Source organism: Antechinus flavipes, chromosome 4 (genome assembly GCF_016432865.1).
Source record: "Antechinus flavipes isolate AdamAnt ecotype Samford, QLD, Australia chromosome 4, AdamAnt_v2, whole genome shotgun sequence".
Taxonomy (NCBI): Eukaryota; Metazoa; Chordata; class Mammalia; order Dasyuromorphia; family Dasyuridae; genus Antechinus; species Antechinus flavipes.
This window is the reverse complement of record NC_067401.1, coordinates 203,295,114-203,322,500: the sequence shown is the minus strand read 5'-3', so window position 1 is coordinate 203,322,500 and position 27,387 is coordinate 203,295,114. Positions and strand designations below refer to the sequence as shown.

General features: G+C 43.1%; 1 protein-coding gene and 1 long non-coding RNA gene across 3 annotated transcripts in view; one reads left to right on the top strand and one right to left on the bottom strand.

Annotated features, from left to right (window-relative positions):
* FOXP4 (forkhead box P4) overlaps nt 1–4,785 on the bottom strand; it is a 98,645-nt gene extending 93,860 nt beyond the window's left edge. Inside the window, exon 1 of the mRNA XM_051996927.1 lies at nt 4,397–4,785. The gene's annotated coding sequence lies outside the window, so the exon portion shown is untranslated. The remainder of the gene's footprint in view (nt 1–4,396) is intronic.
* A 396-nt stretch (nt 4,786–5,181) lies between these two features.
* Nucleotides 5,182–27,387, top strand: part of LOC127561723 (uncharacterized) — a 35,051-nt gene continuing 12,845 nt past the window's right edge. Inside the window, exons 1-4 of one of the 2 annotated variants that reach the window (XR_007953519.1) lie at nt 5,182–5,763; nt 8,165–8,274; nt 26,267–26,573; nt 27,121–27,326. This is a non-coding gene — a long non-coding RNA (uncharacterized LOC127561723). Of the gene's footprint in view, nt 5,764–6,754; nt 8,275–26,266; nt 26,574–27,120; nt 27,327–27,387 lie in introns of those variants that run through there. The other variant, XR_007953518.1, reaches the window with a different exon arrangement.

Below are 27,387 nucleotides of genomic sequence, written 5' to 3'. Positions count from 1 at the left end.
CTCCCCACAGCATCAATGACAAGGTACTTTCCATGTAAGAGTTTATAATCTGGGGGCTTGAGAGGCATTTGAATGAAATATCTGAGTAACAATTCATAGGATAATAATAGATTTTGAGGCTGGAAAGAACCTTAGAGTTAATGAATTAGCAAGCATTTATTAAGCACCTACTATGGCTCAAGTATTGTGTTAGATGTTCACAGACTTCGTGCCCCATCCTGCCCCACACCAGAAAGAAGAAAAACTGAGGCCCAGAGAGACTTGTCCTGGTCTCCTGGTTGGTCACACAAATAATAAATGGGAGAGGCAGGATCTGAATTAACACCCTCCAGATCCCATTTCAACAGGCTTTTTTTCCAGAAGAACACAACTGCAAGATAGGACAAGAGCTTTTACTTAAGTGGTGAAGTTAGCCTTCTTCTTGGAGGAGCTGAATCTTGACTATCCCAACCTTCTCACCAACCTAAATGTTTTTCATCCAAGCTCACAGGTTTTTAAGGGTAGATAGTGAATATACTGAGCCTAACAAAGAGGAATAGAGATTGCACATTGAGCAAGAGGAATACTCTACACATTTCTCCAAACTCCTCAGTTATAAGGAAGACACTTCATCAAGGCCCAGAGAGAAGCTTTCTAGAACAAAACAGTTTCGGAATAGAGAGCTTTTTTTTGGGGGGGGGTAAATTTAGGAGGCAAGGATTACACTTCTATTCTGGTAACTGCACCTGGAGCAAGGCCCTTACTTCTTTAAGCCTAAATCAGTAAAGTCCTGAAACCTTGGGGCTAACTGAGAAGTTTGGGGGTAGGATGAAGGAGAAAGGACTAATATGACCAGCTCCCTTTTAACTTTGCAGGGGGTTGTTGGGGAGTAGAGGCAAGGCAGCCCGGATGCAAGTTGGCTCCCGCCCATGGGCGTTTCCCCTTCCCAATGCCAGGCTCTCTCAGCCTGCAGGGCTCCAGGGTTCCCCAGTCCTTCAGCTCCCGAGATAAACATCTGGGACATTTAAAAAAAAGTTTAAAAAACGTTTGGTTAAAAAAGAAAAACTCCCTGGGGTCGATGCCAGGAGAGAAGGTGCTATCTGCTCTCTTTTCCCCAAGACGCCGCCCCTACCCCGGCCGCTCCCGTCCACCCCTCCAGCCCCTTCTCAAGGCAGGGGAGGAACTTGGGGAGGGGGATTGGCAATGAGTGCTGGTGGGGTGGGGTGGGGCGTGAGGAAGACTGGAGCAGGGACTTGTCAAGGCGGAACTCTCCTGAACTAAGCTCTTCTTTCCGAATTCTAAAAGTGAATGTATTTGAGGATAGGGGGGAGGGTTGAAAGTATGTGTAAGAGAAGCAGTAAGATGCCTTCATAGTCACGCTGACCCGAGACCCACAGTGAGCTGGGGTGTAAATGTGAAGGTGAAAAAAACAGAAGTCCAGAAACAAATTTTCAAAAAACAGAAGGAAGAAAAAGACTAAGGCAGCCCAGGAAAAAATGAAGCAAAGAGAATGAGTTTTTTACTTCCTTTTGGGTAGGGGGGAGGGGGGGAAAAGAATCCCATCTCGCAAGGTAACAAAAGATGCTCTCGGCCTGCAGCAGCAAAATTTCAAACCAAAGTTTTTCAACTTAAAAACAATGAAAACCTTCACATCCTCTCAGAACAACTTTCCTCTGTGGGACGGATAGGGGAAGATTTGCAGTATTTGAGGGGCAAAGAGCCGGGATGATAGAGGTGCGGATCATTGGATGCTGAAGTAAGAGCTGTCATTCCACCTAGACCCAGTACGAGTATGTCTCGGCAACCTCCGAGAATAGCCGTATCCCAATACCTCGGTTTGCCCATCCCCGCCGCACCCGGGGCCTTTGGTTGGTGCTTGACTCCAAGTAAGAGAAGAAAAATGGAGATTCAAAAAAGAAGGACTTAACTTGCCCTCAGCACTTCTCCCGGAGTGCTAATATCCCCATTGTAGTCCCGAGAAACCAGCAAGTATAAACTCAGCGGAGCCCCAGGGCTCCCAGCAGAGCCGAGAGGAGCAATTCATCCAGAATCCCCAGGATGAAAGTGGAGTGAACTTCGGGTGATTTAATTACCCGAATAATTGTTTCAATTCCCTGGACTTAACTTTGGCTGCAAAAATAGGGTCGCAGTTCCCTGCTCTTCTATCCTCTTCAGTTGCTGTGGCCTAAAGTGATGTTTCTGCTTCCGACTCCTGGGCTAAAGCTAGGAACATTCTTGACTTCAGTCTTCCTCCGAAAGTCCAGAAATACAAATGCTAGGAAAGGATTCACCTTCAGGCTACGGGAGCCCTAGCTAGTCCCCAGATGGAATGTATTTATTTATTTGTCGGGTAAAAAAAAAAAAAATCCAGCCTGGTCAGATTTAAGGAACCAAGAACTGAGGTGATGATCCTTAAATGGGGCAAAAACCCGCATTGGCCAAAAGAGCATTTTCTCGAAACCCCTCTGGAAAGTAATCTCAGTTTTCCCCTTCTTCAGTTGGGGGAAGAGGAGTAGAGAGAAAACCCGACGTCTCTCATCCTTTTTCTTCCCTTTATCCTCCCTTCGTTCCATATTGGGTGCCCTCAACTTGGTCCTCTCCAGATGCGGAAAGTTGGTTGGGAAATTCGTCGGGTTCAATTATGGCTGTTGGACTGGCAGGCAGTCGCTTCGATAGTACCCGGTTACACTGAAGTACTTTTGATGGAGGCATGAGTTTGAAAATTGAGGACAAGGGGGTTATATGTGGGTGGGGGGGTAAAGAAAAAGCAGAGAGGGGGGATAGGGATTTCTGAGGTCCTTTGCAGGGTGGGTCATCATTTCACCCTCTCAGCCTCGTCCTCTCCCCCATTTCACTCATTCTCAGAATCTCCCGGGGAACTTCTCATCTTAATTACGAGAGGAATGAGAATTCGGAGCAGCCCCGAAACTCGGAATCCGCTTCAGACGAAATGACAACTTTCGGGGGTCGGGGGAGAGGGTGGAGTACAGTGAGGATTGAGAAGAAGGGAGGAGTGGCATTTGTTAGGTAGGAGAAAAAGTACCTGACCCTAGAGGGACATTTCAAAGCGCTCAACATCCACACACCCCAGTCCGGGACCTAGCAAGCTTAAGTTTGCTTTTCCACTCTGTGACATAGGGTTCAAGGGAAACAGAACAAGTGTCTTGAAGTCTTCACGGTACGGGAGTACTACTTGGGATCTACGGGCAGCAGGCAGCAGCCCAAGGCAACACGCAGGTGAGGGGCTGTGTTAATAGGTTTCCCCCCAATTTATTACACACACACACACACACACACACACACACACACACACACCAGAATACTCCTGCTAGGATTCCTAGCAGCTGTCTCCAGTGGTCCAGCTCACGGCAAAGACCCCCTTGCCTCACTCCCCAACCTGATGAGGGGGGCATCCTGGACAAGGGTACTCGGATCCAGGGAATCAGTTGGACAGCTCAGTCCTTCCCTCCAGAACCATCAGAAAGACCTTCTCAAGTGGAGACTCCTAAGTCGTCGGGAAGTTTTTCCTTTCCATCTCTACCTCAACTATAAGACTGATCCAGGGTATGTGGTGGGAGCGGAAGGACGAGTCAAGACCGTATATTGTCCATAGATACATGGGAACAAAATTTCCCCCCGAGTTTTGGACTTAGTAAAACCAGATCCCTTTCTTCCAGAAACTTGAGCGGCTCCTGGCTCTCGGCTACATTATAAACCCCATGCCACAGCTCTGCCCTATAGGGAGAGTCCGGCACAGATGGGGTAGGGTGGGGTGGGGGGCTAAGGAGGAGGGAGAGGACGGAGCTGGCTCCTGTATCTCTCTCCCTTCAGTCCAGCAAAGTCCCAGCCGGGAAGTTGTCTTTGTCTGACTCCCGGCTCCAGGGGGGTCCGCTTTCCCTCCTCCCCCCCAGCCACTCCACTAACCCAGCCCTGAAGGAGGCGGGGCTGACGCTTTGGCATCGTGGTGGGGGGGGAGGGTTCAAAAGGGGGGCTGCCAGAGCGGCGAGATGGGGTGGGGGCGGAATAAGTAGCCTCTTCCCGGGATGGGGGGGCCGCGACTACGACGATTCCCTACCCCCACTATCCGGCTGCCCCCACCTGTTCCCTCGGCAACGCTAGGACTAAGCTCGGTCTCGGGGGTGGGGGGCGACAGGAAAGGGGGTGCTGGGGTGAGGGGTGCGTGTATCTACGCAGTGTGATCATTGCCCCGCAAAGCACCCCATCTCAAGCTTAAAAAAAAAAAAAAAAGTCAGCACGAAGCCCGGCCCAGTTCCGTCTCCCGGCAGTTTGCAAACACAAAGTGAGTGGTGAGTGAGCGAGTGAGCGCGAGCTTCTTGGTCCCAGCCCACTCCGCCCTCCGGACCCCGCGGCCCCCATCGCCCCACCTCCTGCCCCCCACCCGGGCCCCAGCACGTACCTGTCCGGGTTCCGAGGTTCCACTATGGATTTCGGATCCCTCAGCCCGCCCGGGGCATGGGGCTCTCGCTCCGGCCGCTGCCCCGGCCCTGCAGCCGCTGCCTACTGCTCCTGCAGCTGCTCCGGCTCCTCCGGCTCGGGCTCCGCCGCCTCCCCCTCCCCCCGGGGCAGCCCCGCTCGGCTCTAGGTTCCGGCGCCCGGCGCCCTAGCCCCTTCGGGGCATCGCACTGGAGGGGGCGGCTCCCGCTTGGGCTCGGGTTTGGGCTTGGGCTCCGGCTCCCTTTCGGGCTCTGGCTCCTCGCTCCCCGCTCAGCTCGCTCGCCTCTTCTCCTTCTCGCGTCCTCCGCTCCTCTCGGCTCCTCCGGACCCCGGCGTCCCCGCCCCCGGCCCAGCCCTTGTTCCGGCCCCGGCTCCTCCCCGCCTCCGCTGCCGCCTCCGCCGCGCCCTCCCGGGGCTCGGAGCGGGAAGAGGGGGGGCTCCGTCCTGGGCCGTCCGGCGGCGCTGTCCAGTGCGGAGGGCAGGAGGCTCGGGACTCCGGGCTAGGGGTTGCGACTGAGCAGGGGCTGCGAGTGAGTGACTGAGAGCGGGAGGGGGCGGGGGCACGAGGAGGAGGAGGAGGAGGAGGAGGAGGAGGAGGAGGAGGAGGAGGAGGAGGAGGAAGAGAAGAAGGAGGAGGAGGAGGAGGAGGAGGAGGAGGAAGGGGGAGAGGGGGAGAGGGAGAGGGAGGGAGAGAGGGAGGGAGCAAACCAGGGAGGGAGAGAGGGAGAAAGGGAGGGAGACAGGCAGGGAGGGAGGGAAGAAGGGGGGAGACTAACTTCCAGCGCTACCATAATTCATCTAAAACAGGTGCAGCCTCTTTCACTTATTGAAATAGCCGCGGGAGAGGAAAGACTAGGAGAGAAGAAGCTTTTGGGGAGAGAGAGTGGGAAGTCGAGAGAGTTGGGGTACGGGTCTAGAAGATTCCCGGACCAGCAGGAGAACGCGAGTACTTCGACTTTTTTGGGGACTCTATACTCTCTGCGTCTTTTCCCTCCACCCCCCCGCCCAACTGCCTACCTCCTCTAGCCAAATTCGGGGTGCCTGTTCTAACTCAAACAGCCTCCCCTAGTTCTTTACTGGTTGGCAATCGTATCCGCCCTAGAGCTCGAGCAGTTGTCCAGTGCGGGCCCTAGCCTCTAACACCACCCCGCCCATTCCCATTAAATCCTGGAGGCGAGAGTCCGGATTGAGAGGTGTGGAGTGTGCTTCCGTGTGGTTAAGCAGTCCTAGACCCCGACCCCACTGGCTTCGAGATCTCTCCAGGCGCGCTCCGAAGCTACAGCCCAGAAACTGCTGCATTTCAGGGCATTTTCTTGGAGAGGAATTTGGGTAACCAGCTTTGAAATACACTGGGGAATCGGTTAGTGGATAGTTCTACCCGATTAAAGAGAAGTGGGAAATACAGGAAATTATCCAGATAATTTATGTTGGGGGGAAGGGGTGGGGTCAGTGTTAGAGTGGGAGCAGAGAAGAAATATTTCTATGTAAAGGTGCTGAAAAAACCAATTGAACTGTCTGGCTATATTGGGGTGGGGGGGGAAGGAAGGGAAAACACCCCACTCTGACCCGGAAAACAGGTCAGATTTGGAATTGAAATTTCTGTGAGATTGAACGAGGGTGGGGACGGAAGGTAGCATTAAAGGGGAAAGCAATCCTTTCCTTCTTCACATAAAAGATCAAACCGAGCCATTTTTTTTTCTTTCTACACAGCCCTCCAATCTCCATCTCCTGTCTCCTCACTTTTGCTTCAGCTATTCCCCATGACTTGAATGCTCTCTTTTCTCACTCTATATCTTAGAATCCCTAATTTTTTTCACAGCTTATCTCAAGCACCATCATTCCTTATTCTTCCTGCTGCTAATATTTCCACTTCCCTCAAAGTACATAATACATACATACACACATATGTATAGACATATATGTGTGTGTTTATGTGTGTATGTATTTTGTAAAAGAGGTAGCATAGCAAAGAGTAAAGGCTATAGGACCTAGGGGAGTCATTTAACTTCCCAATGCCTGGGACACCTTTCAAAAACTATAGGTTGGAAAGCTGGTACCAGTTTGCATTGGCAGATTAAATGATGCCCTTTACTTTTAGCTCACTTCACAGGTGTAATCACAAATCTGGTAAATGTGTGTATATATGCATGTATATATAACAGTATGTTTGTTTGTACTTAATACATATTTTTCTGCATACTTATATATGTTCAACATGTATCCTTCTGAAGAATGTAAACTCTTCGAGGCACTGTTTCCTCTGTGTGTGTGTGTGTGTGTGTGTGTGTGTGTGTGTGTGTGTGGTGTCCTTAGAGCCTTAGCATAGTGCCTGGTTCATAGTTGTTGTTCAGTCTCATCTAACTCTTCATAACCCCCTTTGGGGTTTTCTTGGTAGAGACACAGGATGATTGGCTGTTTCCTCTCCAGCTCATTTTACAAGAGGAGAAACTGAGGTAAACAGAGTAAAGTAACTTGCCCAGGGTCACACAGCTAGTAAGTGTCTTTACTCAGTTTTGAACTCAGGAAGAAGAGTCTCCTGACTCCGGGCATGACATTCTGTCCACTATGCCATCAAGTTACCCTCTATCACCTAGCTGACTCATGGTAGACAATTAATAAATGCATGTTGATAGCAAGTAAGAGATTTAGAGATACTGTAGTACTTCTCTCTCCCTTTACAGAAAAGGAAACTGAGGCCCGTGTGACTTGCTCAAGGTCACACAAACAGTAGAGTGGAATAAAAGAACCAAGGCGTCCTGGCCACAAATCTTTGGGCTTCTCCACTATAACATACTGCTTCTCTTCCTTGGGAGATCATTGACCCAGATCTGAGCTTTAATTTTGTGGTTTACTCGTATATGGGCTAGGGAAATGGCTGTACCTCTCCGAGTCTTGTTTTCATTACCCAGAAAATAAGAATGATAATGCACTTGATTTGGTGAAAATCATTGTGTCCACTTAGAAATCTATAGAACCATGGGTTATTATTATTGCTAAGGAATTCCAAGGTTCTGGGTCTCTAGTTTAGACAGTCACTAGGAATGTTGCTATAGGGGCCAAGTGCCAACAACTGGGCAGACTAAACTGCAGGACATTCCCTTGGAGAGCTCACATTCCAGTTTAAATAAGTCAGATGGATTCAGGATTGGGATATAAAGTGATGACCTGGTCCAATCAGAGTAGGCAGGGTAATCACACATCATTTAAAAGTTAGAAGAAATCTTGGGATACTCAGTTCATCCTGTGCCTGGCTGAGATTTCTCTCTCCAATACCAGCCTAGGTTTGAAGAGCTTTATTGAGAACCAGTCCACTGGACTTTGGATGGCTCTATTTGTGGGGGAAAAAAATGGCCTTATGTGGAGCAGCCTGAATTGGCATCTCTGCAGCTTCCCCCTTAGGTCTTTATTCTATTCTCTGGAGTCAAGCAGAATGAATGCCATCCCTCTCCCTGTTAATAGCTCTTCAAACACTTGACGGTTTGCCTGCCCTGCAAATACACCCATACATGACATGTGTTTATACAAACACATGTGAACACATGCAAAACCACATACAAAATCACTTATACACACATGTGTGTGTTATACAACACATGTTCTCTTCTCCTGACTAAACAAATCAAAGTTCTTTCATTAATCTTCACACATCATGATCTTAAGGTACTTTCTCAATCTGGTTGCCTTTCCTCCAAATGACCCCTACCTTTTCATTGTTCTTCCTAAACTGAAGTGTCCAGAGCTGAACACAGTACTTCAGATGTCATCTAACCAGAGCAGCAGAGTACATGGAGACTCGTGTTTAAGATCTCCTGGACAGGATCTATGCTTCTCTTATAGCAGGTAGGTGGGGAAGTAGATAGAGCACTGGGTCTGGAGTTAGGAAGTTGTTCAGTTGTTTTCAGTCCTATCTGACTCTTTGTGACCCCATTTGGGGTTTTATTGGCAGAGACATTAGAGTGGTTTGTCATTTCCTTCTCCAGTTTATTTTACAGATGAGGAACTGGAGGCTGGAAGACCTGAATTTTAAAAGTCATTTAACCCCTCTCTGCCTCAATTTCTCTTGGACAGAATGTTGGGCAGGAAGTCAGGAACTCTCATCTTCCTGAGTTTCAAATCTTAACTCAGAGACTTACTAGCTTTGTGACCTTGGGCAAGTCACTTAACCCTATTTATCTCAGTTTCCTCGTCTGTAAAATAAACTGGAGAAGGAAATGGGAAGCCATTCCAGTATCTCTGTCAAGAAAACCCCAAAATAAGATCATGAAGAGTCAGACAGGAATCAAACAAAAAAACTAAAAAACAAAAACAGTTGAGCAAAATTGGCTTGATAATAGCACCCACCTTCCAGATTATGGTATGGATCAAATGAGAGAATATTTGTAAAATACTATATTATTTCAAACTACTGTTATAATTAATGCAGCTAAGATTACATTTATTTAAAACTGAGATCGATTCTAGTTTAGTTCCTCTCACATAAAAGGGGCTGTTAAATGGATACAGAAGAAGAGAAAAGTACGAGGCTTAGGACTGATAAATGCAGTTCCAACAGAGGTTGTCCTCTCTGTCTCAGAAGGAACAGGAGGGTAACTGGAGCAATATCTGTGCTTTTCCAGTAACTACCTCAAATTGACCTCTAAGGTGTCAAAGTTTGGCTCTGAGTCCCAAAAGCTAATTGGAAACATGAAGAGCACACTCAAGGCTCACTGAATTGCCTGAGATCTTGATGGATGACCAAGAGGACAATGTGTCAAATTTCTATTTTATTTAGCTTTTTCCCAGTGGAATCAAAAAGAAGTTTATAAATTTCTCCCTAGTGAATGTTTCTGGCTCAGGAATCACCTGGAAAGAATGAAGAACATAATATTACTCTGTCTTTAAAGGGTTCTGGCTGCTATCAAGTAAGTTCTGACTCAATACCAAGTCACAAAGGAGACTTAATTTGCCTTTAGAATAAAACCAATCTTGGGGCATCTCTGGCTCTGTAGTTACAGCCTTTAGGCTAGGCCAACGAGTTATATCTTTTTCTTCTTTCTTTTTAAATGAAATAGGCTGGCAAGATGCAGAATGAAACACATTTTTGGGGCATGAACAATGCAGATATTTGTTTTGTTTAACAATTAATATTTGCTAGAGGGGGGTTTCCTTTTCTTTTTTTAATTTTTAATTAGGAATATGGGAGAAAATAAATGCTTGTTCACTGGGGGAGAAATGAGAATAAAAAGATTATTTGGCTCAAAAATTGTGCTCTAGTTTCTATCCTCCTCAAAAGTTAAATGGATTCCCAGTTCTTAGAGATCTTCAAATAGGGGACTGGATAACCCCTTCTCAAGACTGGTACAGAAAGTATTCTTTTTCAATTAGAAATTGAGTAAGTAAATAGATGACCTTTGCACTCCCAACTCTTGATATTTTGTGATTTCATGATTGTGAGTTGGGGACATGGAGAGTGGAGTTACCAATGATTTTCTGGCTACTCTGGGCTAATTAAGTATCTTCTCTTACTTTTCAAAAGGAAAGGAGTGGACTAAGTAGCTCCACATTCCTTCATATTCCTGATATTCTAAGGTTCAATCACTTTGGATGCTAGAGAAAAGAGTTCTCTATTGGGAGGGAGGTTGGACTAAAAGACCTCAAAGGTCCCTTCCCTGAAATTAGAGAATCCAGCTTCAGATTCTTCCTTTGATATTTACTTGTGTGTACTTGGGGATGTTCTATGATCCTGTGACCTTATATGATTCTATGACTCTTTATAAACTTTTTTTCTCTCCAATGCCTGTCCTTCTTTTGTACTTCCCATTGGAATTTCTCCTGGAAATTTTCATTTCAATCAATCTGTCAGCAAGTAGTTATTGAATGCCTACTATGTGAAAAGTCCCTTCCTGGGTACTAGGAGATATACAAGGGGACCATAAAACAAGGATCTCAATCTCAAGAAACTTACTGATAACAAACAAAGCAAAAACAAACAAAAAACTTTGAAAAATAATTCACAAAACGACTCAACCAAATAAAAGCAAATGACCTAAAACATTTTCCCCCTTGGTAAAAGGATGAGAGGGAAATTTCAGAATAGGACTTTCCAGCTTCATTTGAGTTGTTCTTCATTTTCTTCCCCAAGCAATCCTCAGAAGTTCCATGTACGGCCTCTGGGATCTGCTCAGAATATGCTCTCTGTTCTTTTCAGCTTTCCCCAACTCCTCCAGTTGTCTCAATATGAGTCTTTCCAATTCTTTCTTTGGGAATTTCCCATCCTCCCTCCCCCTGTCTGCTTTGTTAGTTCCCTAGCATAGAAGGAACCTAAGAGAAGAAGCTAATTTCCTTAGCTGGCTGTTAACTTTGTGGTCATCACTTCCTTAAGATGAATATCATGGAGAAGGGAGGGATTATTTGAGTTTCTCTCAGGATTTTGTCTAAATGGAACATCAACCCTTTGGATAAATCACTTGACTTCTCTGGGGCTCAGTTACTTCATTGGTAAAAATGTCTGCACTAAAGTGTCTCTAATGTCCCATCCAGTGCTCAGATCTTATGATGCTATTTATGATCCTGTTCCAAACAGGGAGAAGATTCTCAATCCCTTATATTTCACAGTTTCAAAACCATGGTAGGCATGCACTAATCAGCTGGGGAGATAGTGTGGACTAGGTATTGTTGCCTTTCTTTTTTGTTAGTAAGATCATAGAACTTTTGAGCTCAACTAGATTTTAGAGATCTAATCCAATATCAACAGGAATACTCTCTACAAAATTTCTGATAAAGATTCATTTTGGATTTCCTTTTTGGATTCTCCTTTATAAACCTGCCTTTGCATAGTGTGTAGAGAAGAACCATTGCTCATCCTGAAGCCTTCTGGAGAGAGCTTGAAGACTCACCCCTTAACCCTTCACTCTCCTTTCCCTCTTTCCCCGATATTCCTCCCCCTCTCCTCCTGCCCAAGCTCCCATGGTGTAATCAAAACATTGATTTCTTCTTAAACCCTTAGCTTTTCCTTCCTTCCATGTAAATACTTCTCTTCTTCCTACTTATGCCTTCTAGGGCTATTATTAGCCGGAGCTCTTTCCAGGTACTAGGCTTCCACTCTTCCCTTTTTCTTTCAATGCCTCTTTCTTCACCTCCCTAACCCAAGACCCCTCTTCCACTTTCACTTATGCCCTCTTCTTTCTATTCCCAAGAGTCCGATTCTGGGATTTTACCAGGTATAAGCAGTGGACCAAAGAAGCAAGGGCAACTCCAATGTTTGAAGCCTTAGTAATAATAATATTTTTTAAAATAGAAAATAATATTTATATAAAGCTTTCTTTACAACAACCCTATGAGATATAGGTAGAGTAAGCATCATCTTGAGAGACAACATGGAGTAGTAAATAGGACACTGGATTTGGAGTTAGAAAGACCTCAGACACTAACTGTTTGAAATCGGGAAAGTCTCTGAATTGCAATGTGCTTCAGTTTGCTTTTCTGTAAAATCAGAATATTAGATTCCAAGAACTCTAAGGTCCCTTCCAGCTATAAAACTGCATTCTCCTGTTTAGGTTAAGTAACTTGTCTAAGGTCACATAGGTATTAAGAGTTGGAAGTAGGGTTGGCTCAGTGTTTCTGAGACTAGGTCAAATCAGTTCATTTTGACAAGTCTTTGTTAAATTCTCCAGAAAGCCAGGCACTATGCTCCACAACCCCTTCCCCGAAGTCTTAAAATACAAGTCTTTGCCCTCAAGGAACTTACATACATTCTTTACTCTAGACCTCATCATTTCTCTAAGATACATAAAATTAAAACAGAGAAGCCAATAAATGAAATAATTTGAATTCTTAGCTTTTTTTTTTTTTTAAGAAATGAATTAATTATGTCAGGAAATCTACCTTTTGTGCAGTGTCATAGTTGATATCAAGTACAAGTGATACTATGCTTATCTAATAGTTCTTGTCCCATCCTTGCTCAATTTGAGGCCCTCTGTGAGTTAGAGGGCTGAGCCAAATGGCCAATCTGTTTCCCACTCCCCATCCCCCTCTCCATTTGGCTCTGCTTCTTCCCTTCCATCCAATTCAAGAAACATTTATTAATGTCCTACTGTGTGCAAGGGTGCTAGAGATCCAAATACAAAAATGGACATGTTAAGTCTCCGTAAGAGACAGACCAGGGGAATCTGTGCTCGGTGTAAATTAGGGTCCTGGATGAGGAAGGGGCTCAGGCTTTCCCCTCCCTCGCAGTCTCCCCCACCCACAGGAACTGTTCCCTGCAGATCAGTGAATATTTTAACAAAGAAATGTTTCATTAAAGAGTTGATACCTTAATGAACTGTCCCCAGGAGCCGTCAAAAACGCAAAGCTTCCCCCCACCCCCTTTTAAAGCAAGGGGGAAAGTCTTACTGTCGAGTTGTTTTATCAGATTACCGTAATGGCCTGAGTAGAGGCCGCACTCGTAAAGGAGAGATGGTCTGGAAAAAGAGAAGGGCAAGGTGAGGACACCCAGTCTGGGGGCCGGCCATGACTCCATGTAGCGATTTGGTCTTTTTTCTAATTCCTAGTTTCCACCTTCCTCCCCAACATTCCCCCCACCCTAAATCCCAGGCACAGTTGCGAGGAGTGACCTACCTGTCCTCTAAAGTGTTTTCACCAAATCCTCGCCCCAACCCCGCCCTAAGGGACTGTGCAGCCTAGGGGACCGTGCGGTGGCCGGGCGGGCTCGTGAGTACAGACTGATTGGTGGAAAATAGGTCATTAAGGACCAGGAAATGAACAACAACCTGACAAGAAGCGAGCAATTTTCCATCAATTAGAACCCGGCTGCGTCTTTGGGTCAAATCAAGTTCCGAGCCGGATTCCCGAAGGTGGGGGTTGGGAAAGCAGGGGAAAGAATACCGCATGGGACTGAGTTTGAGAGATCAAAATCTTTTCCCTTTCTCCCTTCTTTCTTCCCTCTATTGCCCACATCTCAGATTTTCACCCAGAGGCAGCTGTTAACTGAAGATCCAGAATGGAGCGGGAGAGATACAGGGACCGGAAGAAAAAGGGGGCTGGGACCCAAGGACAAGCTGGAAGCTTCAGGAAAGGATAAAAGCTCCTCTGTCTGGCTTCAGGGCCCACTTAAATTCCCAGAGCACTCCCAGCCTAGAATGAACTTTTCCTTCATTGAGCTCCCAGATTATTTATTGACAGCACCCATCATGTGATCCTTACCAAACATCTTATGTTCTGTGGTGTCTTTTCACAAGTATAGGTCTTCTTCCCCTACTCTTCCACTGTACAGGACTCTCTTTTTACACATCTCTTAAGAGCACCTGGGTTTCTGTGTAAGGGTCATTTCCCCGGGCTAAACTATAAACTGCATGAAGGCAAGGGTAAGTCATGTTAAAATGTCCTATATGCTGTCTACACACAGTTTAGTGCCCGCTGAAGCTTGCAGAATTGGGTAGAATTGAATTAAAGTGTGGGCAAAGAATTTGTTTTTAGTTGTTTAGTTGTGTCCAACTCTTCGGGATCCCATTTTAGGTTTTCTTGGCAAGGATCGTGGGGTGGTTTGCCGTTTCTTTCTTCAACTCATTTTATAGATGAAGAACTGAGATGAACATGGTTAAGTGACTTTTGCAGGGTCACATAACTAGCAAGTGTCTGAAGTTGAATTTGAACTCAGATTTTCCTGACTCCAGGCCCAGTGTACTTAATCACCTCCTTATACTTAAATGTCATCTATTATCATTTGTATCTCTCACTCTATGTATCACAGTGCTGTGTACATAGTAGTTGCTCAGTAATGACTTTCTGATTCATGGATGAGAGAAAGTTAGGAGGAGATAGTATTTTTAAAAAAAAAAAAAGAAAAGAAGGGGTAGGTTAAGGAAGGAGATGAAGGTCTTGCTCTAGATCCAGTTACTTCCTCCTTTGAAGATCCCATCTTTTCCTCTTTTGTCTCTTCTTTTTCCCTTTTATATCCCTTATTTACAATAGAAGCCTCTGGAACTAAATGTAAGAAACAGTTTTAGAGGCAACTGTCTATGAGCTCCCAGAGTGAACTTAAACACATTCCCTTCCTGTGCATCTCTCTGCATCTCTAAACCTCAGTTTCATGTCTTAAGTTCCCATCTGTCCCATGAACACCAAAGACAAGCTAGTTTTTCCCAGATCACAGTACAAGTCACCTCTTTCCTCTGAATAACCAGATGAAAATCTAAGAATGGCTAAAGACCAGAAAAGGAAACACTTTCCCTTGCTGAACTTAAATACATACGTTTAGTTTTGGGAAAGATCAAGTCCCTTAAATGATAGTTGCAAAGCCAGGGAACCCAAATCTTGCAAAGTGTTATGGACCCAAAAGGTTGAGTCCCTCACCTCTCAGGAGATGGGAAAAGTGCCTCATCATTGATCCCTTCTAGTTGTGGTTGCTCATTGCCTTGACCAGAGTACTTAAGTCTCTCTGAGTTGTTTTTATTTATAATGCTATTATTGTATAAACTGTTCTCCTGATTCTGCTCACAATAGTCAAGCAGAGATGGTCTTGAGGTGGCAGTTCCCAGGAGAAAAGAATCTCCTTACTTCTAAGTTTTTAGTAGAAGGCATTTTTGGATCATTCACAAAAACTTCCTGGGGGACGATAATCATCTTGATTTATCATCAGTTTGACTATTAATAGAAAACTTCACTAGAGATGCTAGTGGACTATATGCTACACTTATAAACATCAGCAGGAATTCAAAAAGAATGGTCACATCACCATTCCCAGTCTTAGAGACACCATGCAGCTCAGAACTTGCCCCAATTCTAGCCCTCCCAGCCCAAGATTGTAAGTTATTCTGGTTATTTACAAGATTTATATACATCTTTGGTACCAATAGTTGCTTGATGGAGTATTTCTATTTGTTTTCCCTCCTTTAAATAAAACTATATTCAGTTTAACAAAAAGGACTGGAAAAAAGAAATTCAGATATATTACTATAATGGAATACCTTTGTATAAAAAGAAATGATGGACATGAGCAGTTCAGAGAGACATGGGAAGATTTGCATGAACTGATGAAAAGTGATGAAAGCAGAGCCAGAAGAACTGTTTACATGATGACTGAACAATATAAAGGAAAAGGATTATTATAAGGAAAGCAAAACTTTGAATAATGGAGAAAATAATGGAAGTCTAGGAGAACAGGCAAATGGTGAGCCCCCTTTTGGGCAGAGAAAATATTTAGTAGAATTCTAAGCACATAAGGTTCAACCCAGGGTTTGAAGTGATATACAGGAAAGACAGTTGATCCTCACATAATCTTATTGTTATTGTGTACAGTGTTCTCTTGGTTTTGCTAACTTCACTCAGCCTCAGTTCATGTAAGTCTTTCTCTTGCTCATCATTTCTTATAAAACAATAATGTTCCATTACCTCTATATACTATAATTTATTTAGCCATTCCCCAAGTGATGGGCATACAGTCAATTTCCAGTTTTTTGCCACTATAAAAGGACTGCTACTAATATTTTTGTACATGTGGATCCTTTCCCCCTTTTTATGATCTCTTTGGTCCCAATAGACCCAATAGAGACACTGCTAGATCAAGAGGTATGCAAAAGTTGATAGCCCTTTGGGCATAGTTCCACATTGCTCTATAGAATGGTAAGATCTATTCACAACTCCACCACAATGCATTAGTGTTCCAGTTTTCCCACATCTCCTCCAACATCTATCATTATCATGTAAAGTGGTACCTTAAAGTTGTCTAATTTGCATTTCTCTAATCAATAGTGATTTAGGGCATTTTTAAAATAAAAAATTTAGGGCAATTTTAAAAATTTAAAATAAAAAAATTTAAAATAAAATATTACAAATAGCTTTAATTTCTTCATCTGAAAATTGTCTATTCATATCCGTTGACCATTTATCAGGACCTTGTTTTCTTCATCATAAAGTGAGGGGATAGAATAAAATGATATACTAAGGTCCTCTCTAAACTTAAAATCCTATAAGAATGAGGATATTGGAATAATCTTTTTGAATTAGAATGAATGGAAGCATATTAGGGGAGTGAGGAGAGATTCAAGAAAACAGGCAGGGTCTTTCCTAAGGACATAATAATCATGTTTGATTCTTTGGTTAGTCATACAGAGGCACAATCACACAGGTTCCCTATGCTGGGTTATTTTCTATCTTTTTTTATTAGAGCTTTTTATTAACAAAACATATGCATGGGTAATTTTTCAACATTGACCCATCAAAAACTTCTGTTCCAAATTTTCTCCTCTTTTTCTCCACTCCCTCCCTAGATGGCAGGTAGTCCCATACATGTTAAATATGTTAAATTATATACTAAATACAATATATGTATGCATATCTACATAGTATCTTGCTGCACAAGAAAAATCAGATTTAGAAAGAAAGTAAAAATAACCTGGGAAGAAAAACAAAAATGCAAGCAAACAATAACAGAAAGAGTGTAAATGCTATGTTGTGGTCCACACGCATTTCCCAGTGTTCTTTCGATGGGTGGAGCTGGTTCTGTTCATTACTGATCAATTAGTACTGATTTGGATCCTCTCATTGTTGAAGAGAGACACGTCCATCAGAATTGATCCTCATATAGTATTGTTGTGAAATGTATAATGATCTCCTGGTTCTGCTCATTTCACTTAGCATCAATTCATATAAGTCTCTCCAGTCCTCTCTGTATTCATCCTGCTAGTCTTTTCTTACCGAACAATAAAATTCCATAACATTCATATACCACAATTTACTCAGCCATTCTCCAATCGATGGGCATCCATTCAATTTATGCTGTGTTATTTTCTAATCTTAAAGTCAAGACATGCAGACAAATAGGGCATACAATGATCAACAGGTAATTCTTATTGTCAGACCTCCAACTTTGGCTGATTGGAAAAATATCCACAAAGGAGCTGTATGATATTGGGCCATGAAGCTGTACCCCTTGGATAGGATGAGGGAAGAGTTTGTATTTGATCCTAGAGGTAATAGGAAGACACTGAAATTTGGAGGGATGGGAAGAGATTTTGATAGTCAGACCTCTACTTTAGAAGATTCACTTGGGTGGCTGACTGGAGGATAGATGGATTGGAGCAAGAAAACCAGACAAATAGACCCATTGCAGAAATGTTTGCACATGTGCAAAAATGTTTTCAGAAGTCCTTTTTGTAGTGGCAAAGAACTAGAAATTGAGAGGATGTCCATCAATTGGGGAATGGCTGAATAAGTTATGATACATGAATGTAAAGGAATATAATTGTTTTATACAAAATGATGAGCAGACTGATTTCAGAAAAGCCTGGAAAGACTTACATGAATTGATGCTGAGTCAAGTGAGCAAAACCAAAAGAACACCATACACAATATCAGCAAGATTATGTGATGATCAATTGGTTCATTTCAATAATGGGATGATTCAGGGCATTTCCAGTAGTCTTGGGATGGAAAGAGCCATCAAAATCCAGAGAGAGAACTATGGAGATGGAAAGTGCATTAACGCATGGTATTTTTACCTTTGTTGCTCTTGCTTGTTTGCTTGTTTTTTTTTCTTTCCTGTGTTTTCTCCCCTCTTTTGATCTGTTTTTTCTTATGCAGCATGATGAATATGGAAACATATTTAGAAGAATTGTATGTGCTTAACCTATATTAACTTGTTTCCCTCTAGGTGAAGAGGGAAGGAGGGAGGGAGGGAGGGAGGGAGAAAAATTGTTTTACAAGGTTTTGCAAAAGTAAATAATGAAAACAATCTTTGCATGTATTTGGAAAAATAAAATACTAATAAAAAATTGAGAAGTTGAGACTGACACTTAGGTTGCCAATCTGAAAGATGACGGTATTCTCAACAATAATAGGGAATTTAAGAGAGGCAAGAGTTTTGTCTCCTGGACATCCAATTCAAGTTGTCTGCCATATAGAAGTTGGAGTTGTTAGACTGTAAGTCTGCAGAAAGGTTAAAACAGGATAGGTAGATTTGGGAATCACCATTAATTACCATTAAGATGATAATTAAATCATTGAAATTTGAGGAAATCAAGCTAAATAGCATAAAGGAAAAAGATAAAAGGGTCCACCAATTACAGGGAATGAGATGAGAATCCTGCAAAGGAGCATGAGAAGAAATAATCTGATAGGTAAGAAGAAAACTAGAAGACAGTGGTATCTCAAAAATCTAAAAAGAAGAGAGATCTAGGAGAAGAGTAATCAACTGTATCAAATCAAGAAGAATCAAGAATGAGAAAAAGGGATTGGATTTGGTAATTAAGCAATTATTAGAAACTTTGGAGAAAACAATTTAGGTAGAATGATGAGAGTCAGAACTGAATTGTAAGGGGTTAAGAAGTGAGAGTGAAAACAAAACCAATGCAGCTAAGATTAGAAGAAAAGCAGGAAACAGAGAAAACTTTTTTTTTACACTAATTCCTCTGATAAAGACCTCACTTCTCAAATTTATAAGAATATGAGTCATTCCCCAATTGGAAATGGTCAAAGGATATGAATAGGCAGTTTTCAGAAGAAGAGTTCAAAACTATCTATAGTTTTATGAAAAAATGCTCTAACCATCTATTGACTAGAGAAATGCAAATTAAAATAACCGAGGTACCAATTCACTCCTATCAGATTGACTAATATTAAAGAAAAGGAAAATGACAAATATTGGAGATGATGTGGAAAAACTGGAACACTAATGCACTATTAATAGAGTTTTGAACTGATCCAACCATTCTGGAGAACAACTTAGAACTATATCTAAGGGACTATAAAACTGGGCCTACCCTCTGATTCAGTGAAATCACTCCTCGATCTGTATCCCAAAGAATTACAAGGAAAAGGACTTATATGTACAAAAATTATTTGGACCTGTTCATTTTATGATGGCTAAGAATTAGAAACCTTTGGAACTTTGGATATTAATTTTTGGTGCATAGTGCTGATATCAATGAGGCAGCATGTTATTTTTTTTTAATAATAGCCTTTTATTTTCAAAATATATACAAAGATAGTTTTAAACATTCACCCCAATAAAACCTATTTAATAAATTTTTCTCCCTCCTTTCCTCCCACCCCCTCCCCTAGAAGGCATATATAATCTAATATATATTAAATATGTGCAATTCTTCTATACATATTTCCACATTTACTGTGCAGCCCAAGAAAAATCAGATCAAACAGGAAAAAAAGAGAAACAGAATAAAAAGTAAGCAAACAATAGCCAAAAAAAGGTGAAAATACTATGTTGTGATCTACAATCAATCCCCATAGTCCTCTTACCTGATTCAGATGGCTCTCTCCATCCCGTCTATTAAATTGGCCTGAATCATCTCATTGTTGAAAAGAGCACCTCTATCAGAGTTGATCTTTGAATAATCTTGTTGCTGTGGACAGTTCTCTTGATTCTACTCACTTCACTTAGCATCAGTCAGTTTACATAAGTCTCTCAAGGCCTTTCTGAAACCATCCTGGAGGCAACATATTATAATGAACAGAGAACTGGGCTGGGTGCCAGGAAGATCTGGATTCAAATTCCTCTTCTGACATATATAGGCCCTTTGCACTGTTGCTTATCTTTTGTTTACCTTTCACCCAACTCTCACCTGTGGCTCCAAGAAGTTTTAGCACATGCAGGGGCCACACCCCAGTAAAACCATCTGGGCAGACAGGCTAAACCAGGTTGAAGGTAGTAATGGGCCTCAAACCCACTATAAATTAGGGGGATGTCTACCCCAAGTATGTGAAGACTTTTCCATATAAAATGGGAAAATGAGAATGACCATGAAGCAAGTGCTGGGGAGTGCTTAGATCTTGGTCAGACACTGTTTCCCAGGCCATCATATTCATCTTGATTTTTGTCCTGCTATTGGACTTCATTGACTCTAGAAGAGAGAGTGGAGCTGATGATTTTATGCAAAGAAATTATGATAATTTCTGCTTCACTTTAATCCAATTCACCCATGAATCAAGACATCATCCTATGATGTCACCATTCCTCTGAAAATGAAGGACAAAAGAACAACAATGTCTGTGTGGTCTTGGATAAGTCAGTTAACTATTCAGAATCATAAGTAACTTACTAAATTGAAAGGGTATAGAGCTGTATATGAGGTGAGTTTCTTCGACAGGAATCCGTGTTCATGGGTACACATGAAATCACTGCTCTAATTCCTATTCTTATCCCCATCTTTGATATTGTGATGACAGTGGGATGTGGGGTGTTTAAGCAGCCAACTACAGGACTATATTTTCTCTGAAGTCCCCAGCCAAGGGCCTCTGGGGACTTGTCCCAGAGACATAGAACAAAGAAGTCAGGTACCTTTGAAGTGGGACAGAAAACACTGGGCCTCTAGAATCTGTTGCTTCTCTCTCCTAATATTATCCCCATTGGGGTCATTCTCTCTCTCTCTCTCTCTCTCTCTCTCTCTCTCTCTCTCTCTCTCTCTCTCTCTCTCTCTCTCTCTCTCTCTCTCTCTCTCTCTCTCTCTCTGAATTCTTTCTCTCTCCCTCTTCCTCCCTCCCCATCCCTCTGCCTTCCTTTCTCTTTCCCCTTCTCTCTCTTCCCTTCTTCCCTTCCTTCCTCCTTTCCTTTCCTCCTCCCTATTTGTCTCTCTTTTTTTGTTTCTCTGCTGTCTGTCTTTCTTCCCTTCCCTTCCACCCCCCCCATCTCTGTCTGTCTCTTATACACACACAATCATGCTTGAATACAAATGCCCATTCCCTCCTTCCCCCGTCCCATCAAACTTTGTTTGATACTTTAATGTATTATTGTGTAATATAGTTTATTTACATAAGGAAACATGTTATAGTGGATAGGGCTGGGTTTGTAGTTAGGAAGACTCAAGTTCAAATTTGCATTTTCTGACCCTGGCAAATGATTCTAAGCCCTGTGTGTCTTAGATATCTCTGAGCACTAAGTTAGAAATAGGTTGTTACCTGGGCTGTGGAAGAGAAATAGTATGCTAGCAATTCCTTAGGCTGAGACAAACCACAAATCTTTCTTGTATTTTCATTATTTGGGCACATTTCTCATCTCCTGGTAGTCTTCAAACTCCATGGCAGACATACTGGTATAGTGGAGAGATAAAGTGGTCACAATTCGGACCTCAATTTTTATATTTGCATAATGAGAGGAAAAGTCAAAACTATTTCTATTTTAATATCCCCTCTAAATCTCTATGTATCACTCCAGAGAGCAAGTATATCTTATGTAAACTTTGTGTCTAAAGTTTCTATCACAGGATTATACATTTAGAATTGGACATCATCTGGTTCAGCTCTCCCCCGACTCTAATTTTAGACACAAAGAAACTGAGTCTCAGAGATGTTAAGTTATAGGCTGGATCTTCAGATGCCCAAGGCAGCATTCCTTTCAGTATAGCACAACATCTCTGTATTCTGTGTGAACCATGGGGCTTAATGTTAGTTGGACAAATGAGCGCTTAAGTACACACTCCTGTGTTTACATGTACACATCACCATATTAACACATTTTCTCTTCGATATTTTAAATTTTCCTCTTCCCAGAAGCCCTCCTTAGCAATGAAAAAAATAGTTGTGCAAAATTGACCCACAAAGCGGTCCCCCTCTAACTATGTATACAGCATTCCCATCCATAGTCCCCTACTTTCCATGGAAAGGAAAATGCCTTCTCATCTCTCCCCAGTGCCAAGATTGGTGGTTACCATTACTTAGCCTTAGGCTTCGGTGTCGCTTGCTTTCGGTTTACATTAATATCGTCACTGACTCATGGGTTTTCACGAATATATTCCTATACACAGCCATGCTCCAACTGCTGGCTCACATGCCCTTCCAGATTCACATACTAGTGCTCTGACACTTGCACATATAAAAGAGACAGTTTCTCTAAAATCTCATCTGTAAACGCCTCCTCCCCCTCTCTCCCCAACTTTTCCACCGCACAACCCACCATGTCACCCACAAACCCTCAGGGCCCAAGGCTTAATACTGGGCCCAGGGGCCACCCCGGTCGTTCCTTCCCCACCCCTCTCCCAAGCCACTCCGCAAATTGCCCTATTGCCTTCTGCAGTCTCACCGGCCTCCACGCAGACCCTCCACACGCTCCTAAGCCCCTCCTCCGTCCCGCTCCCACGCCCCCCCATTCTCTTTCTCCCTCTCTCCCTCCCTCCCTCCCTCTTTTCTCCCGGCTGCGGCGGCAGTGGCAGCGGCGGCAGCATCGCCCCAGCCTGTTCTCATTACGGGCCAATGAGGCTGTTTACTCACCCAGCTGGAGATGGTTAGATAGTGATAAATAATGAAAGAGAAAACAGGCTTTTCCCCTCTGCGGCTTCTATTTATGTAACATGTGTCACAGCTCACTCACAGACTTTGTTTCGGAGTTGGGCGCAGGAAATCGTTTATTTTCTTCCGGACAGTGGCTGGGGTGGGGGTCCTATGTCTTGGCTCACACCCATAGGGTGGGATGGAGTGGGGGGGATTTTTCGAGCTCGGTATCCCCAGTGTTGTATCCCCTCTGCTCCCCCCCAGGGTTTCCTTCACTTTAGAAGGCCTTATCCTCAAAAGGGAATTGTCACTACTCCTTTCCTTATGCTGTTCTTTGGCAGGATTGGGGGTGGGATAGGAACCCTCAACCAGTCACTCCAGTCCTCCAGGCAGACTTTGGGGAGCTCTGAGAACTTGGGGGGCTGTGATTCCTTGAGCAAAGGCAATTGGAACAAGGCAAAAGATGGGCTTCCTGGGTGGGCTGCACCTGCCCATAGGGAGGGAGTGAAAGGGGAAAAGACTTTAAGCCTATCTCTACTCCCCTTCCTAGGGAGAAGGCTCTAACCTGGGAAAGTTCGTGGGATGGAGGGAAGTAGAGGTATGTGTGTGGAAGAAAGAGACAGAAAATCTCAGAAAAGCTTCCTCATTTGTCTAGGAGCATGGAAAAATAGGAATCCTTTTGGAGACATAGATAGATGATGACAATAGCAATAGTTAAGATTTATAGAGTACTTTCTGGTACACTGTCCTAATGGTGTCTCAGAACAGCTCTTTGAAGGAAGCATTACAGGTATTATTATCCCCATTTTCCAGATGAGAAAACTGAGACACATATAAGTAATTTTGCCTTCCCAGAGTCACTTTCCTTTCTATCTCCAGTTAGTGTTAGGAGGAATATTTAAATCCAGTTCTCTCTTGACTCAGTTCAGCACATTTTCCCACTATACCACCACATTCCTTATACTAAAGGAAAGGAACAAGTGAGTTTAGTTTTGTTTTGTTTTGAAAGTAGACATAACTTTGCAAATTCCCCTCCCAACCCTCAAGGCCAGGCTACCCTTACTTCCCATTTTCAATACTGGCTATATCTTACCTAGTCGGTCTTTCAGGAAACTGGGCCAAATGTGGGCAGAACCCTAGACAGAACACTAACAATACCACCTTTAGTGTGGCCCTTTACAAAACATTTTTACAGACATACTCTTTGATTCTCACAGCTGCCCAGTGAGGAAAGTAGAGCATGGAGTCAGCTACTTCATTTCTCTGAGCCTCAGCTTTCTCATCTGTAAAATGGAGAAAACAATGTTTTTGGCATCTCCTTTGAAGGATAGTTGTGAGGTTCAACTAAGATAATTCATGTTCACTGTGCAAACAATTATTTGATCTTTAGTAAAGCACTACATAAATATCAGTTTTCTTCTTCCTTTCTTTCCTCCATCTCTCCCTCATTATTATTCCCTTTTTGGAGAGAAATTAACTCTCAGCTAGTAAGTGGCAGAAGTGGAGCTCTGGTTCAGGTCTTGTGATACTTATTCCAGTGCATTGTCCACTGTACTAAAAATTTAGAGGAAGAGTTTCTTATCTAATGAAGGGAGTTGTAGTCTCCCTTGGGGGATTTCCAGTCTGATGAGAAAGACACTACACACATTCATAGACATATGGATGTGATTTAAAAAAAAAAAAAACTTATGAAGCAATGGCAAGGGCAAGAGACAGCCTAGCAAGGTAGAAGGAGCACTGGAGTTAGAGGCAGAGGGCTGAACTTCTATGCCTGTCTCTGCCTCTGCTTTTTATTGATTGTATCATCTCAGGTCAGTCACTTCTCCAGTTCTCAAGTTCTTCATTTATTTGTAGTATGAGAGGGCTTTAAAGGCCTTCCCAGGTTGAAGTTATAATCCTCTGACATAAAAACATAGTGCAAAGTCAGTAGAGAATCAAAAAGAATCAGGAGTAATAGTATATTGGAAATTAGCTTAAGTCAATGAAATAAGACCTTCTGAATTTTCAGTGGGTTTGGAAGGAGCTTTAGAACTTGACCTGAGGTCCAGGAAAGGGGTAGGACAACCAAGAAGAGAAACAAATGAGCCTTCAGAGGTTGGGAAGTAGTGAGTAATAAGATAGTAATAAAAAGATTAGAGAACAGATACCATATTGGGGAGAAAAAGAATCACAGACTGAGAGTCAGAATGTAAGAGATCCTCTAACCTCACCCCTTTATTTTACAGAAGAAGAAACTGAGACCCAGAGAAGAGAAATAACTTTCCCAGGTTTACAAAACTACTAAGTGACAGCCAGAATTAGCCCCTCTGACTCCAAATTCTGCTATAATGAGTCTGATAGGGTCAAAGATTAGAGCATGGACTGGCTGCGGGTGGTCTTATTTCCTAGTCCCTTACTACCCATCTCTCCACCTTCACTCCAGGATACTCCTCTTTTACCCCTCCCTTCCATTGTCCCACAGGGAAGGAAACAGATTTAGAAAATGCAGCCCAGAATTAATGCTGGAAATTTTTTAGGATCTTATTTCAATCCCCAAATGTCTTTTCTTCCTCTAGGTGAGATTTTTTAGAAGTTAGGCATGTGATACAGTAAGAAGAAGCCTTCAGATCTCATCGTGGTCTGATCAGCCACAGTTGGATATACTGTACCTTGATTCTAACAGCGATATCATTTTGATCCTCTTTGAGAATGAAGGTCAATAGCCAACCAACTAATCTATACCAATGTCTATATGGATATAAGAATATATTCACATATCATGATACCGCACACACACAAAGATTTAAGTTACTGTTTGTGGCCTGGCAATGTGACTTATATTATACTTCCTATGAGAACTTATTATATTATATACATATATATATATTATATTATACTTCTTATGGGGATTTATTACATATTATTATTATACTTATATAGGAACCCATATATTACTAAGGCAAGACACTGATGTTCAATGGAGTTTTATCAATTAATTGGTTAATATGGGCAGTCTTTCAAACATACACACATATATCTAATTGAAGTGCCATACAATATAAGGTAATGCCAAAGGTGTTGGATTTGGAGTTAGAGGTCCCAAGTGTAAATACCATCTTGACTGCTTATAAACTTTTTTTTAAAAGCTCTCTGGGCCTGAGTTTCCTTATTTATAAAGAGATCTCCAGCAGATCTCCACAAAATCTTTGAGCTCTTGGAAGGAGAATAATAGGATCACAGATCTCAAGCAAAGAGGAAATCCAGAAGCCAACTAGTTCAACCCTATCATTTTACAGATGAGGAAATCAAGGCCCTCTGCTGTGATTTACTCAAAGTCATACAAGTAGCAAGAAAAAGAGAAAGGACTTCTATCCAGATTCTCTAACTTCACAGGCAGGGTTTTTTCCATTCTCCCTTTCTAAATCCTTTGAATCCCAAATCTGTCTACTGTAATCTACCTTGTTCATAGAGCCAAGGGGCATAGAATGCCAGAATTTCAAAGTTCTTTTAGAGACCATTTACTTTATAAGAGTTGTTGTTCATTCTTTATTTTTGAAGAGGACCAGTGACATCATGGAGTGACGTCTTGACTTGTGGGTGAATTGGATTAATGTGAGACATCAATGCACATAACCATCAGCCTCCATCTCTCTTCCAGAGTCATCAAAGTCCAGTAACAGGACAAAAGCCAAGAGACTGCTGGTGCCCTGAATTGCAGTGAATGATCTTGGAATCTTCAATTCCTGACTGAGTGCACCCAAACTCCTGTTTCAGGCACCCTCAGGACTACTAGAACAAATTGTTCTATCCTTCCTTTCCACAGCGGGGAGTCTTCACATGCTCAGGGTAGACATCCCCTAGCTCACAGACAGATTTGAGGTTTGCTATCCTCAACCTGGTTTAGCCTGTCATCCCAGACAGTTTTACATGATTGCTAACCATGCTACAGCTTCTTGGAGCTACAGGTGAGAGCTGGGTAACAGGTGTACGCCAAAGGTAGATGAGCAGCCTGGAAAAGGGCTAACACATCAGAGATGCTAGTTCTCCCTGAACGTTCCATACACCCCATAAAAAGGGTAAATTGAGACCATTATGGGGAAATAATTTGTCCAAGGTCACACAGTACTTAATGGCACAAGTACATTAGAATTCAGCTCTCTAACCCTTCCTCCAAGGAGTTTTTCTCCTCCTTCAGAGTCCCATAAGTAGTGATTGCAAGAAAGGTTTTAGGACACAAAGCCCTCTTTCCTACCATCTCCATGATCAGGACGAGAGCCAACTCCTCTCTAGGCTGGAGCCTCAGTTTGTTCTGTCTGGCTCAGTCCAATGATACCACATATCCAGAAGTGGACTGGGGCGGAAGGTGCCCAGACTTTGGGGGCACCTAAATGCTCTGATGGGGGTCCCACCCCAATTTTCCACTCCTCAGCACCCTCACACCTTCCCTCTGCAGGGCTTTCATTCTCCACTCACCCTCCTCTCCTGTTCTTTCTCTCAACCCCTCCCCATCAGCCTCCCTCCCTCCTCTGCAACCCCCCAAGGGAGCTCTGGCTTCGCTTGAGGGCACGGAGTGAACCAGCCTGTAACAGAGAAATCTCAGGCTCCTCTTTAGACGTCCCCGGAGGAGGCAGATCTGAGGGAAAGCTTCGGAGAAGGCGCCTGCAGCAATGTCAGCTTGAGAACAGCCCAGCTGACAGGATGCTGAGCAGGGGATTAAGGTCGGGATCAGGGAAGCTGGGGGAAAATGAAGGAAGGTTCTTGCTGTTTCCCGGGGCCAGC